The 17,628-nt window shown below is 29.2% G+C and overlaps 1 long non-coding RNA gene across 1 annotated transcript; it reads right to left on the reverse strand.

Moving 5' to 3' along the window:
• Positions 1 to 913: 913 nt before the first annotated feature.
• LOC107163909 (uncharacterized) lies at positions 914 to 17,526 on the reverse strand. The gene is made up of 4 exons (XR_001506038.2): positions 17,390 to 17,526; positions 13,575 to 14,221; positions 2,436 to 2,883; positions 914 to 2,295 (listed from the first exon to the last, which is right to left on the reverse strand). It is a non-coding gene; the product is annotated as an uncharacterized LOC107163909 (long non-coding RNA).
• Between the last annotated feature and the right edge of the window lie 102 nt (positions 17,527 to 17,628).

Genomic DNA, 17,628 nt, shown 5'->3' on the forward strand with positions numbered 1-17,628 from the left:
ACTATGATAGTACAAACACTAAATATGTCTTATAGATTTCATCTATTCTGTTGTACAAACCACTACAAACTACTCAGTTGCCAAGGCTAGTATAAATACTAGTATATTCTAGTATAAATAGAAGGTTCGATCACGGAGTATATGAAATTTATAATATAAATCTAATATATATTATCATTAATTTCATATATTCTCTGGTTCGATCTTGATGGAAGTGGAATAAATAACAGGTGTAGGGTAAATAACAAAAAGATATCATAATAGTACGAAATTTTAAATATTATTTGATTGAATTTAATATTTTTGATTTTAATCACAGAAGATTTGTATTTATGAATTTAAAATATGAAATAAATAGTAAATACATCCTACCTACTGTGTATATTATTTTAACCGCCAACATCAATTAATTGAGATTTTATACTAGCATGAGAGATGTGATTTTGATATTGTTATAACTTTATAAGGTTATAACTTATTCAGAAATTTAATAAAATACCATATAATTTAAAATTTAAACCAATAATCAATTACCTCTCAAAGAATATTATACATGGTAACAAAATTAAAAATGAATTAAAAACAATAGTTTTGCATATTAAGTTTGAAAAATTGCATTAATTCATTAATATAAAATATTTCTAAATTACTGAATACAGTAAGTAATGTAGTGCAAGAAACTTTTAATTATTACAAAATTTTGGATGGATATTGGAGTCATTATAAAAGGAAATAATGGTTACACCACACGCAGACTGTATTATAAATTAATTTTGTCCGTTCAATACCTATATAATATATTCAATATTTTACTAAAAATAAATGTGAATACCATGACAAGATTTTTAAGTAGAGTACATTATTCAAAATATTGAAATATATAAATATTATAAACATGTTAATCTGTCTTAAAAAAATTATAATACATTTTAATTTTTAATTATCATTAATTTGAACTTCAATAATACAAGGTATACCTGACATATGAAATAACTCCTGTCCTAATTAATATTTTAAGATGAATTTTTAATATAAAATCTAGAAGCACGACAAAAAGCCACAAATCATGAACATGATGGTTATTTGTCATATAGTTTTATACTTTTATGTCGTTTTCTAAATGTGAATTTGACACAAAATGTCAAAATCATTTGACACAAAGACATCATGATATGTACCAACATAAAAAGTTTGTACGGTACCTAATTAACAATATTTTAACTAAAATAGTATTATAATTTAAATTAATTTTTTATTTGTGATCAAATATAGAGCACATTTAAAATCTAAGGTTAAGTTAGGTAAATATGGCTCAAGATTTTAAATCGACAAAAAAAATTTGACAAGATTATAACCACTTAATTTAAACATAAAACCAAGTATCAATATTTCTAATAGGTACCTGTTATTTTTTGGATTTATATGTGAAGAGAAATGTAGATTTATAGATTTTTGTAAAAAACTATCATAATATATAAAAAATATAGCATATACAATTACATAGATAATGATATTAATAACTGTTAATAAAGTGTTTAGAACATATAATTATAACATGCTAAAATTATATATGCTATTCTGTTTACAAACATCTATTAATCAAAATTTTTTTGATCTTTAACAATTTAGTAATGGTTATTAATATAATATTTATTTGTGTAATAATCATTCCCGAGTTCTAAATTCCAGACCAACACAATTTAGTGACAGCAATCAGAACCTAAGTAGATAGATTTTAATTTAACGCAACTAGTAAATATGGTAAAGTATTAGTATAGTGTCACACATATTTCACTATAAACTACCAAGATCCTATTTATATCATATATTTGTTAAAATCTTTAATTAAACATTAATCCAATAGAAATATATTTTTATTTATTAATAATTTCAAAAATACTATCTTTAATTATAAACTCTTGCATGAATAGTTCAATTTGTTGGTTCACGTGTTGGTCCACTGTGAGAAAAATAAAATTGATTTCACTAGAAACAGATACAGATCGGTGTATAACTTTTGAAAGCATGCTATATGCCATATGGTATAATAATTATTTCAATAAAATGTTTGATATGTTGTTAGTTTGTAATCTGTTCCTTCAACTGTTAAATAAATAGTTATTGCTATTTTTGAAGATGTATTCTCATTGTAGATGTCTCCTTACTGTTCTTCCTTCAAATAATCCTTTAAGAGAGTTTAGTACATTGACCTTGGTGCTATGAAAAAGTGTTTTTTTCAAGATCCTCTTTTGTGGAACGGGTAAATATGAACCAGTTAAGTGGACCATATGAATTCTGAAAATTTCAATATTAGATTTACAGTAATACATTTGCCATTTAGAGTAGAGTATATAAACCTATAAAATTATTAAATGCATGCAATGTTTTAAAGCAGATAATTGTTCGTGCCACATTAATAATTAAATTTTGCCTACCTATAGTTAGTAGTTCCTACCACTCCAGCCAAATAATAAATATGGGTCAGCGGCAGTCTGACACACACACACGCAAACTTATATAAATATATAATATTATTTGTTTTATTTAAATTATTTGTGAATCATCATATAAAATTTATTTTTTAGTGCGGTAATTCATAGAGGCACAGCCGCTTGATTAAGTATGACTGTATTATATTTACTTAATATATGTACTACTCTCTCACACACACTGCCAATTTGTTGAGTCACTATGATTAGGCACAAATTGCGGTGTCAACTATTTTGTTATATAGGCATAAATCGCCATACTTCAATTTTAATAATTATATTATTGACGTATGAGCCCTAATCACCACATATTTATCTATTATACATATTATTCTGAGGTTTAGATCTTCTTAGGATTCGATATTCTGCAATTTCTTTAGCCTGACAATGAAACCTGAAAATAAAAGAAACATTAAATACTTTTCAAAACATCTACCTAGTATATTCTGGCACATAGTAATCATGACAAACGTAAGGCACATTTTAAATTTGTGAAATAAAAATAAATATTTTCAACTCAAACTATATGATCTACAAATATTTCAAGTATTTAATTAAGTAGTCATAATAATAAATAATAAATATACTATCACTCAAAATGTCTAGTTAATACTCAGTATTTATATTATAAAAGTTTGGTAATAATTTAATATTATGCTGATTGTATGAATATTTTAAAAGTGATTAAAAAAATAAATAATTATTATTAGTTTTTTACTAAATCAACTATTTACGTCCTTTTATCTTATATGTATGCTTAAAATATTAATCTTTTATTCAAATTTCATACTAAATACTACAGCGTGTTGGTAAGTTTATATTTATAACTAACTTTTATGATTTTCACTAAATTAAAAAAAAAAACAAATATTTTTGTTGAGTTGATGATAATGGGTAATCTTGGAAATATTTTGGTAGTCAATGATAATACATAAGTCCCTAACTTACTAAAATATTCATCTTAAAAAATATATTCAATAGATCCATCACATATGTTCACCTATCACATCACCGCCTATTGTCATTGCAGGTCTCCTCATCACTTTAACTTCTTAGTCATTTCCTCCAAATTCATACTCTATATACTCTGCTTTATTTCTACTAATCCTCAAACCCTTTTCTTCAAGGGATAATCAAACCTATCATTAACATCTTCCAGATTCTCTCCAACCAAAATTTTGTCATCAGCAAACAACATACTTCAATGATCAAACCATGAAATTTTAGATACAAATTTAAGGAATGTGAATATAGTAGGACAGAAGCTACAGAGAATACACTTACCAATTTCACTTAATATACAAATGACACAAGGTAATTTTTAATACTTTAAAGATCTATTAAAAGTGAATTAAATAATACAAAATATGAAAAAGTAACATCAATAAAAACTTTGAATACTGTAGACTTGTGATAAAAACTATATGCTAACAGAAAGGAATAACTAACCTGAAAATACATAAGCAACAAAATAATTTCAACGCTAAGAAACATCAATATCTTGATCAATAAGAATAATTATTTGGTGTAACATAACAGCATAAATGGGTTATAGGATATTAGTAGATGGCAAAACATTAAAACAGAATGAGATCTATGAATTCGGTCAATGGCTATTGAATAAATACTCGCCTACAATAAGAAGGTTTGATACATTAGGCTATGAAGCCATAGTGAGATCGATAAGTCTGACCGTCTGATGGAGAGTTACACAAAATCCTTCCCATTTGGACATTCAACGGTATTAAACTACGAAAACAGGATTAAACCATTAAGGTAGACACATACCTTACCAATTACAATAATATTATAGTTAAAGTTAACTGACCAATTGAATCTTAGATATAATATCTAAGATTAAAAATGAACTAACGATTTCATCACATTATCACAAGAACAATAATTACACAATAATCATATTTTGTTTTCTAAATATTATCATTTGCGATATCGGAAACTGGAAGCCATCCGACAACAATTAATAGTATCTATCATTATATCGTAAATTTAAAATCGCTGTAGCTTGGAGATTCTATCGATGAACCGATAGGTGAATAATCAATAAATAATAATAGTTTTTTTTTGTAACGAGAAGTTTTTGAAACATTAACACGAACATTATTTGAAGGAGCTAATTTTAAAATTGAAGGTGCTAATACCCCCTAAACCTGCCTATTATGATAATAATATTATACATAATAATACCTACTGAATTTCAGAATTCTGAGTTGAGTTTTGACAGACTTATTTATTTTTTTGGACATAAAATCACTTAACGAGATGATGTTTAAGTATCATATTGTATGGAGTTCTTAATATTCCAGAAATAGTAGAGAAATATTTATTGTTAATGAGTTTTCAATACGACGATATTATGTACTTTAGGCTTTAATTCATACATCGTGACAATATGTACAACATATTATCTAATATTTAATATAATAATATCACGCTTTGGTAGTTTGATATACTTCGGAATTTCTGATCATCCCACCTGGTAGGAGTAACACCTTGAACTCCATAGTCCTTGAGCTGCAACGAGTGTCGTATATTGTCGCGTCCTATAAGAAAGTGCATCCCTCGCGATGGAGAATTGTTCACATTGTTCACAATAGGTAGGTATTAGGTACATCGACAATAATGGGGGTGATTTTGATTATTTTTTACACAGTCTACCTCTACATTTTGGTTACCTACATTAGTACCTAGAAATTAGTAAGTATCCATTAGTGAATTCTAGAATACATACGTTAATTATGCGTGAACCCGTGGGCCATGAAAACAACTGCATATTTTTTTATTAAAAGTCTAGACTATAGATTCCTGAATCTAAATTCTGATAAAAGTACCTAATACAAGTTACGAATAGTTTTAGAAGGCCTTGTAGGCCTACAAAGCAGCAACGTGTATTATGTTTTCCAGAAAAGTCCACAACAAAATTTGAAACAATATCGGTGACAATAAATAATATAGGTATTAGGTAGGAAATAGGTAACTACCTACATAGTACTATTGTACAAACTATTTTCGATAGTAAATGATATTCGTGTCTGTTCGAGTTAAATTCTTAAATAAAATAAAATAGTTTCTACTTTGTTCGTGTTTTTGAAAATGTCGGACTGGTAGGTACTATATAGGTACTAAACAGGTGATGTTCCGCGAGGATTTACCCATTGCAATATCTCACGAAATAATGGAGATATAAAAATTCTGGTTTTGTTATAAGATTCACAGGAATAAGAACTACAATTATTTTGTTTTTTAAATTTATTTTAATGCTTTGGTAAAAAATTTAAAAATTATATTTTTTCAATTAATTATTTCCAAAAAAATTAAATGCAACCATATTGTAGAGTTTATGTTTCTGAAAATATTGACGTTTCAAAATTGTATTTTATTAATTTTCTGATTTTTAATAGTTTTTCTAGTTTTGAAGAAATAAAATATAATTATAACTAGGTACAATGAAATCGTACGACTGGTCGTAGGAGCGCACGCACTGCGCAGCGTTTCACATGTTTCATAACACTACGATGTTAAATAATTGAAAATTTTTCTTAAAACTAAAATAAAATTAAAAATTAGGTCATTAATAATGAACATAAAATTTTGAAACGTCAATATTTTTAGAAAAATAAATTCTACAAAATGGCTATAGTGAATTTTTTTGGAAAGAATTAAATATTTTTTTTATTTTTTACTTAAACATAAAAATAAATTAAAAGTTCTTATCCCTGTGAGTCTTATTACAAAACCAGAATTTTGATATCTCCATTATTTCGGGAGATACCGCAATGGGTAAATCGCGGGACACTTTGTATATGCACTACCTATGCAGTAAGCTGTACTGCTGCAGTACCTATAGTTACAAACTGCAGTTGTCCAAACATTTTATTTGGTTCAAATATGTTTTGGCTCACACTTTGGCATTTTATGTATCAAAGTATCAAACATAGGTATACATCCATATTGAATATTGAATAGATATTGTGTACAATTATATACAATTTTCAATCTTTTAAAAGTTATGCACGCTTAAATATATAATTATTAATTATTATTACCTATGTTTATGTTTCATTGGAGCAAATCAATTCGGAGGTCGTAATTAAGAAGCAAGGACGGATTTGAGTTCAGTGGAATCCATTTTGACGTTGTAAACTTTAATATTAGAATGAATATTGACTTAAATCATATTATCAAACAAAAAAGTAACTAACATAAAAAAGAACAATAATTTAAAAATAAAAAATATAATAAATAATAATTGATTATGAAAATTAACAACGATCAAATGATAATATTGACAATACTCGACTAATTAGCTTTTTACCGTTTTGCAGTGTTACTAGTGATAAATTAGTAAAAATAATTATAAAAAAATAAATAATTTTATTTTTGTTATGATAATCAATTGTTTATTTTTACATTTTCAAAATGTTATTTTTTTCGTATTATTTTTTTGCTTGGTCTATTTTACCTATTACCAGTTAAATGTCTATAAAATCTTGGTTCTGTACTATTTATACTCAACCTTTGTGTAAACGATAACGAGTGTAATAACAATTTTTTTTACAGCACCTAAATAGCTTAGCCTGCTGTTGTCGAACAACAGTGTACCATTATTCATTATCAATATTCGTTATAGTCATAAAGTTATAAACGATAAAATTAAACCGCATCATGGATTGAGTATGTATTACGATAAACATAATATAAATTTATAAACTAGGTGTGTTATTATATTAACTATACTAACCACGGTTTAAGATATATCTTGCTAGTCTAGCATTGTAAATGAATAGCTTAAATCATGTATAATACCTAAAACTAAGTATACACTCTCAGCTCTAATGGATCTGATGTCTAAACTCTAAAAGATTTGTGATAACTGTTATTATATGAGTAATGCAAAGAAAATTTTAGGAATCCTAATCAGGATATAACAGACAGGCGGGCCGTGAACGGTTCCTATTATTTTCGACAGACGTTTCATGAGTCGTGAATAGTCGTGACAGATGCGCGACCGTAAACCGATCGATACCTTGTTCGACGTTCGAAAAATGTGTGTGTAGTATAAAATGTACCCATCACAAAACTAAAAACATAATAGGCACGTACCTAAATAACTAAGTTTCTCGACATTTTTCCTGCTCTGTACGAGGTACGATATAGGTATTATTTTACAGTTATTTTTATTATTAAACGTAAAACCAATAAGTAATTATCATATCATGATAATATGATATGATATTATAATAATGTACAACCTAGATATAATATAACTAACTACTACGTAGTGCCTATCCAGCGACACGGTAGTGTCGCGAGCTAAGTAAAAAAAAAAGGAAGGCGAAGCACTCGACCGTGTATATATACAGAAACCTAAACATTCCCATTTAATACGTGTTAATATTTTGGTATTCTTTATTAAAGGCTGTAGGTCTAATAAATGAACCAAATAGTTAGAATGAGATATCAATCGATCGAGAAAATCATAGGCTACGTGCTTTTATAATTTTAAATAGAATCGGTTGAATAGTATTTTAGTTATGATCAAAAAACTGTGGATATTTAAGTGATCATTTTATATTACTTTCGCCGCCGGCTGCCGTATTAAACGCGTCATGTTGACGGGACGAGTGAGAGGATTCTTGCGACGGCGGCGTGTGTCTCCCACTACTATTGCTTCCCCCCACCGCTAGACACATACAACATACTAACACGCGAACATGGTCCACAATCGCTTATCAGTTATCGGTATCGGTGCATTCTGTTTTCGTAATTTGAAATTTCGTTCTTTCGTCTCGCGTCCTGCGTACGAGCTTGTTGTCGGCGTTATTGTCTCGTGTCCATAATATTATTATTCAATGCACGTGGTATCACCAAACCTAACCGTATCGACTATCTATCATTTTCCATTGAGCATTTTATTGTTAAATAATATATAGTCGTTATAATAATAATTATTATTATAACAGTCTTTATTATAATTTATAATACTTTATTGTGACTGTCTTCATATTTGTGTCGAATTGTGTCTACATTAAAAATGGTAACTTAACTCCAAAAGGCGCGAGATATGAGGAAAAAAAATATCAGGAGTCTACTCAATCTAAAATCGTAGTTGAAAGTTATAATAGTACTACTATTAAACAGTGCAGTATTAACACGGTACATGAAGTACCACTAAAAAGAAAGAATCCAAAATCCAAACAGTTATTTCCATTTTATTAAATATTGAAAAATGTACCAATAGATCAATTGGTAATTTAAAAATGCCTCTGGTTCAAGGTAGGTGTACTGCAGATAGAGTATTAAAATGGGTGCTGAAGTATAGGAAACAAAATGTACTTTTGTACAGAACGATATGTTTAAACATCTTAAAAAAATTATAAATAAGACATTACATCATAATAATGGAAAAAAAAATAAAAAATATCTTGACCCTAATAAAAACTAATGATATCTCAACAAAAACACTACGTCAACTCCGTGTAAAAAAACGCTAAGTAAAAAAAAAAAAATATATAAATGCAATAAAATGTGTGATATAAGGTGGAATCTAAGTAAATAGTTTAATGAATAAAATGTATGTATAAATAATTAATTCAAATTTAATAAAAATTGGTTATTTATATTAATTTATAATATGAATTATTTTAACTCAAATTGATCCAATTTTGGTTTACTTGGCCGGAAGATTCAGTCTAAAAAATGTATAGCCAAGTACTAATAGTTTATGTAATAAATAATGAAAGCACCGTTACAATAAATAAATTGTTTCCGGCTAAGTAAACCAAAATTGGATCAATTTGAGTTAAAATAATTCATATTATAAATTAATATAAATAACCAATTTTTATTAAATTTGAATTAATTATTTATACATACATTTTATTCATTAAACTATTTACTTAGATTCCACCTTATATCACACATTTTATTGCATTTATATATTTTTTTTTTTTTACTTAGCGTTTTTTTACACGGAGTTGACGTAGTGTTTTTGTTGAGATTTCACCATTCCCAAATCCGCGGGTGGTGTATGTCTTAAGACTTAAGTAGATATTACAGCCTATTAACTAGATTATAATTATACTACAATACCTACTCAATATCATTGCGATATTTTTGTTTATTTGTGTGATTAAAATATTATTATATAATTTTTTGAATATGTATTTAGTAAATACAGCGTTTATAGGTACCTTAGGTACCGTACCTATGTAGTATGTAGGTATACCATATTATTATATTATAGAAATTGAAGCATTACGCATTAATTGTTTTGTGATTTATCCTGTCGTATTTTATGTGTATTGTGTATATAATATTTATTTGTACAAAAGTACCTATTAAATTACTATACATATACGTACCTATGGTAAATTGGTAATGCTAAAATGGTTTTAAATCCATGGATAATATTGTTATTTTAATACCTAGTAAATAAAATAACTCAATCCCAAATCGTTTATCCATCTATCTATTTAAAATCGTTATAATGTATAGCAACGTATAATATGTGGTCTCTATACTTCATAGTCCATAATTTATATGGGTAAATATAGGCACACACCCTAAATAATAGTAAACATTCTTATTTTTTCTTAATTCGAACTTCATAGGTAAACCGTTGATCCAAAAACCCGTTTATTATTAAGCATACGTGTTAATTTAAATATTTTTGCGTATAATATAATATAATAGCTTGTTACTGGTATTCAGGTATTTAGTTATGTATCCATTAATTCCTATTAATAGGTGCCTACTGCCTATATAAAATATATTATACACGTCTTTGCATTTTTACTATTCCAATTTCTTGTTTTATTACAAACGAACGCACAAATTTACGGACTACGGATAATACATTATACCTCTATTATAATAAACTGTAGCATTAACGTTAAGTTATGCGCTAATATATATAACGAAATGCGTGCCATAGTACCTAATCAACTTCATAAATGGTAATATGCGAAGGAAAGCAAATCATATATATATGTATCATTGATTTATATATATAGGTAGTGGTAGCTGCAGATAGGTATTATACTGTATATTCAGTACCTATAGGTAGACTACCTACGCTGTGATCGCAAAAATTACCAAGACCTGCTTGGCGCTAAAATATATGTATAACATATTATAATATACGTATACGTATAGCCCACAATCAGTGGTTGAATTGTGGGAAGACGCAGGGGGGACTGAGCTACTCTTCATTTTTCTTCAAATTATAGCGTAACCCTTTTATTATATTCATCAAGGTTACTATTAAATTAATTTGCTTAATTATTCAACTTCATTTAGGGTCCACCTTTATTTTTTTTTAATTCAACCACTGTCCACAATATAATTTATATAATATGTTACGAAATTACCAGTGATATATATATATATATTATATATAGGTTTTTATAAATGTATATATTATTATAGATCGTATATACAACGTAAACTTTTGTATACATATACTGGTACTATTGGAGCGATATTATACACTAGGTATATGTTGAGTTTATTGCATATAGGTATGTATTGTAGGTCAAAGGCCCTGACAGACTCGATGAGGTTCCGGAAAAATCTCTATATAAACCTAGAAAAATGTATAATATACGTATATTATATTATTATACAGAAAACAGAAATACATATTACATATTAACTTATAAGATCTTCTAGATACAGATTTTCCTAATGTAGATATTGCTCTACGTTTGCTTTTATGTATGGCAATAACTGTTCAGCCGAGAGATCTTTTTCTACGTTAAAACGTGTAAAAAATATTTGACAACAATTGTATGCATTAATAACATTTTTTAGACTAGAATAATATTTATATTAAAAGGCTGCAATTTATTTAGTGCTTAAAGCGGCACAATGGTTAAATCCGGCACTAGTTTATAACTACAGTCTACAATACATATTTAGAATTTATATTGAGGAAAAATTAATTTAAATAATAAATAATAATAATATATAGTATCAGTATTACTAGTATAATCTATAATGATTACATATATTATCTTATATGTACCTATCTATATGTGCCTATAGTCTACAGAATACAGATAATCAAGATAATGTAGTGATATTTTATAGTGAATATAAAACTACATAAATAGGTTCAAAAAATATAGAGATTGTAACATTCGTTACACCTTATATAATAATAATATATATATTATACCCACATTTAACACACACTATATGATTGACCAATACATAATATACACACTCAACACTTTTCTACCCGTGCACATAATTACTTATTATAAAAATGACACATAGCAGTTAGTTCGACAGTCAGGGGCGGATTTAAGGCACTGCGAACCATGCGGCCGCATAGGGCGGCAAATTTTGGAGGGCGGCAAAATTATGTCGAATATTTATTTCGATTTTGTAAAATTAGGTACATAATTTTTAAATTTTATCGATCACTTCAAAATCATGAAATTTTTGATTTTGTGTTCGTTTATTTTTAGCAAAATAATATTTTCCCAGGAACTCGCCTACGGATTACCACAACGACGATCGTATTTTATTATAGATTATCTTAATTGATATTTGCTTGGAATATTTCCTATTATTTAATCAGTGGTTAGTTAGACGAAGAGCGGTGTGTATTGTGTGTTTTGTCGTGTTATTATCAATAATAAGATTACAACGATATTTGACAACCGAATTCTTATATTTATTTTTCCATTTCGCGGACACGACGAAACAATAGGATCCGTAAATAACGGTAATTTTTTAATGATTGTAGAATTACTTTCTGAATTTGATCCCTTTTTATCTCAACATGTAACTCGATTTCAAAATTCTGGAAGTGGAAATACTTCGTATTTATCATCTACAATATATGAAGAAATTATTAAACTCATGTCTACAAAGTAAAAAACGCTATTGTCACTCAAATAAAAACAAGCAAATACTACTCGATTATCGTAGACTCGACACCCGACATTTCTCACGTCGACCAGTTATCTTTTATTGTACGTTATGTAAATGAAAATGGAAACGCTGTGGAAAGATTTTTAGGTTTTATAGATAATGCAGGACACAAATTCTCAAGCATTAAATCAAGAAGAAAACCTATGTAATATTAAAATTAAATAAAATGTATTTAATTAATTAAAATAATTAATTTTTTTATTATATTTATTAAATTATGTATTGTTACTTTGAAAAAATAAACAAAAGATGTTATATTAGAATCAGAATTTTTTTTAGTTTATTTAATGAAAATTAATTGTATTGGTATTAGGTATTGAAAAAATAAATTAATATGAGGATAACTTATTAAAAAAGTAGTTTAAAAGTTTTTTTTTGGATAGGGGCGGCAAATTTAATTTGGCATGGGGGCGGAAAATTGTTAAATCCGCCCCTGTCGACAGTCACCATCAACAGGAGCGAACTCACCAAATACACTTATTAACAGCCATCTACATTAGTAGGTAAAGTATTGTTTTTAATATAATGATATTAATATGGATCTAGAAACCAAACGTGTCTTATTGTTGATAAAATACCTCATACACAGTGCTCTAACCCCCAGCTACGGAAAACTTATCCATAAGGAATAGAAAACCTTCCCTGGATAACTATAATATCGTAACAAGGTCCCCCGACCACGTTGTAAGATTATACATTTTTAACTTCTTTAGGAATTTGAATTTTATTTTGTCTGATTGAAAAGATACTATATTTTATAAAACTAATCAGTGTGACGATCGTGTTTCTCAATTGATTGAATAAATTGAATGTTTTTCAATGATTTTTTCGTTTTTAAAAAAGTTTGCTAAAAATCCTATAAGACTTAGTATTTCGGTAAACAAATATCTCCTAACTCTCGTATTTGGCGTGCTCGAAAGGTTAGTGAATAGTGGGATACCCAGTTCGGACTGTTTGGGGTCTGCTATTACTTTCCTACCACGCGAAAAAAAACTGTTTCTATGTATAATAGAAAAAAAATACGGGGCCTACCGTTAATATTAATAAGCATCATGTATGATATCACTTTTAGTTTGTATTTTATGAAGTAGGAAAACGTGGTATATAATATATATGACTCACCAATTCTTTTCAGGCATCCCTCCACTGGAAGTAAGTTTGTGCTTTTTTTTTTTTTTTTTATCAGAAATAAGGCTTCGACATCGCCGGTCATTGGCCTGGAGTAGGTTTACAGTGTAACTGATAAGTAAAGTTGGTACAGAAGAAAGAAAAAAAAAAGAAAGGTTAATTACAATTTTTACAAATTTTAGGGACTTAAAATACGGAGCAGGATTTATACAATGTTAAAAATTATTAATAAGGTTAGTATTAGTTAGAAATAAGATAATTTTATTGATATTTTTTTGATTAAGGGCTTCTTCAATATTCTGTGGTATTCCCAGGTGGTTTCGTATGTGGCGGTATTTTGAGCAATGTAAAATTATGTGTTGGACAGTGAGGTCAGCGTGGCATTCATCGCAGGTGGGTGGGGGACTTTTGTTGATGAGGTAGGAATGAGTAGAGAATGTGTACCCGATTTTACATCTAGTGATTGCGACTTCTTGTCGTCTGTTAAGGTGATAAGGTGAGTTCCATTTATTTGTATCCCTTTTTGTTGTCTTGAGTTTATTGGTGGGGGGAACGGTATCCCAAAAATGTTGCCATTTAGAATATATTTTAAGTTTGATTGATGATTGTATGTCGTTGATCGGTAAGTTTATACTTGTTTCCTATACAACACAAAAAATATTATTGTTTGTTGACCTTTGAATAGAGCTTCATCATATAATCTTTTCTAAGCAGTTTTTGCAAATTAAATTGAATATAATATTTACTAAATATATATATATATAGGTATATATGTAAGACTTATCGCGTAAGATAAATAATAATATAATATTTATGTATGCTGCAGGTACGCAGATATGCTTCAAATTCACTACCATGATGGAAAATAGAGATGTTATAATGTGTATAAGTACCGGATTACCCCTCTATTATAATTTATCATCTATACTTACTATAATATTATAAAACTGAAAAGTTAAAAAGGTTTTAACGCGCTAGTCTCAGGAACTACTGATACGAATTAAAATTTTTTTTTTTTGTTAATGTCCATTTATAGAGAAAGGCTACAGGCTAAATAATATTTTAAGAAAGTCCACAGGTTAGGGAAATTCCGTTAGAAATTAATTTTGGTATGGGTATAATATATAAATATATATTTTTTTGTTTATTATAGCAGGGTTACTATTGATTATACAATTTAGTGTGGACGAATAAGATATTAGCAATTTGTTATTAGGTATTAATTTAAAAAAATGTTTTTCCTTCATAAAGCTAAAATTTCCAGAAAATATTTTAATTGAATATAATTTTAGTTCTATAAGATTAATATAGGGTAAATCCACGGGAATTTGTCACGGGAAGTTTTGAATATGACTATTCGGGTAATATAAACGACGAATTAAACACACATTTTGAATCATATAGAGTTAGTATTTTTAACGGGCAACGAAGTGCACAGGGATCAGCTAAATAGTTTTATACGTACATAGGTATATAAAATAGCAATTTAGGCAAATAGCCGTGGGAAGCAAAGACAATGATAGTACTATAGTATAATAGGTTAGTAGGTACCTAATAGTATTTAATAAGTACTATATATGTCTATATCTATATATAGTCCAGTTACTATAAATATTTGAAACCATTTGCACATTCGCGGACTAGTTCCACTGTTCGATTGTAATTTGCATTTTGACAAAGTCGCAAATCGCAAGGGGGCTAAGGGGGCTTAGCCCCCCCCCAAGTCATAATTATCCCTCGCACTAATTAATATTAGTCTTATAAGATATAATATACTTATATGTACTTTCTTATAAATATCATTAAAACTTTGAGTTAAATTTTAAGATACTAATAACAACTGTGGTTTAATATTACCTACCCACGGATTTTTTTCAATGTAAAATAGTCGGGGCTATTATAGTCGGGGCTAAGCCCCCCTCCACCAATTGAACCAATTTGTGCCTATGCATTTTGAGGACAAAAGTTTGTTTTTTATATTGTGTTACAGCCAATGTAGAAAATCAAGACATTTTTTATATTGCCTAGGCATTTTTTGGTCGATTTGAATAATTGATGCAGTTATATTTTCCGGGCATTGTATAGAATAACCAATTTATCACGGGAAATATGAACTTTATATATTTTTATTTCTTATTTAGTGTTTACTAAAATAAGCTTTGATTAAAATTACGGGCCATAATAAAATATTACGTTAAGGTGAGTGGCAAGAACATTTTTAAACTTGTGTGGTCAAGGATATTATGATCGATGTTGTCATGTTGATATTTACAAAAATGCAAAGCTGCTGGACGACTTTTTACACCAAAATGCTAGTTATATGCCAGCTACCCGTATGTTCTAATCATAAATAATAATTCAAAAATACTAAACCATTCTTTATTTTTTAAATTTTTAACTAAAAACGAATGAGTATAGGTATATTACAATTATTAAATTTATAGTTATATCTTATACCTTTACTCAAAATATAACTGCATAATATTTGCAGTATATAATATAGTATATTATTGCCTACTACATTTTGGACATTGTAAATGACCGGCCACGCGCCCATATACTCTTGTGATAATTTTTACATTTATTTAATTTATTTAATTGCTCGTCTACATTAAGCATTTTATACATTTTCCGAATATTTTATAAAAAGTATTTTATTTTACCCGTAACATAATAGATATTATATTATAAACTGAGAAAACAAGCCAGCTCTTGACAAATGTATATTTACAATATTTCTAAGGCAATAATACATTAACATGGCTCTACTACTCTAGAGGGTTAAGCCATACATAATACATTATAATTTATATTTTATAATTCATAATATTTAGGAACCTACAACAGACGATATGTATATAATATGTAATATATTATATAGGTACACCATAACATTATTTGCACGGGCATTCCATGGTTCCATCATGCTTTTGACCGGACAACACGCATAGGTAATACTACTATTATAATATAGTTTTTCATTAGATTTTGTTTTTGTTAAATCTGACGCAAAACCACGACTTCTCACGGACGTATTTTACTAGGTAACCAGTATCACTCATGATATTATTATGTTTTTACTCCAATCGCCTATAAACATGTTTTGTGCTGCGGACTGCGGAGTGATACGTAAATACCTACGCGGTTATTAGTTATTACTGTACGTCTGTACACGCACGCAAACGCGTACAATATATAATAATGTATTAAATATAATACTTCATAATTTTGTCGCTCCGAGTGTTCATAATATACCTATTATTATGTACCACTTATTATTATTACAGGTAATCGTCGCCCGCCATCGTCCACGAATCACGAGGGGTTCGTCCGATGAACATTCTACTATCTTCACGCGAGGCTCGTCTCCCGTTAACCGGATCGCGATCGCGAACGAGTCGAGGCCGGACGGCAATACATTCAATGCAGCAGCTGCCTCGTTGCAGTCTGCTGGGGATAAGCGATCGACGGTACGGCAAAACGGCATAGACCGAGCTATAAAGTGGGGTCGGCAGAATGATTGAGGGAGCTAGTGTGAGACGGCAAAAGCGAGTTGTGTTGGACGGGGGGGGGGGGAGTGAGCGAGCATCATAGGGTGCGAGTGAGAGGTGATGTGCGAGCGAAAAACAGAAAGAAACGAGTAACGACAAAGACGGAAAATACGGTTATCGCAGACCCGGTAACGGGTGTTACGTAATGGTTACTGCATGGTTAGTGTTCCGTCATCCTGCTGCGGCCGCTTATGCCGTCGCCGACAGGCCAGGATGAAATAATAATAATAATAATAATAATAATAATAATAATCAAACCTCGGAGAGTTTGTTGATCTCCGGAGCGCGCGCGCGGCTCGGTCTCGGCCTCGCTGCCCTTCACCCTCGCAACACCGCTTCCACCGCCCCACCCGTTGCCATCCCGAACAGCCGCCGCCACCGACGGCGACACACGCACACGCGCGCACACGTACACCCGTGTCCGTAGTAGTAGTAGCAAATACGTAGTAGTAGTAGTAGTAGTTGCCGTCGACCTCAACGCGCGTCGTCGACATCCG

This window comes from Diuraphis noxia, unplaced genomic scaffold (assembly GCF_037042655.1).
Source record: "Diuraphis noxia isolate RWA-SAM2 unplaced genomic scaffold, SU_Dnox_SAM2 contig0001, whole genome shotgun sequence".
Classification (NCBI taxonomy): domain Eukaryota; kingdom Metazoa; phylum Arthropoda; class Insecta; order Hemiptera; family Aphididae; genus Diuraphis; species Diuraphis noxia.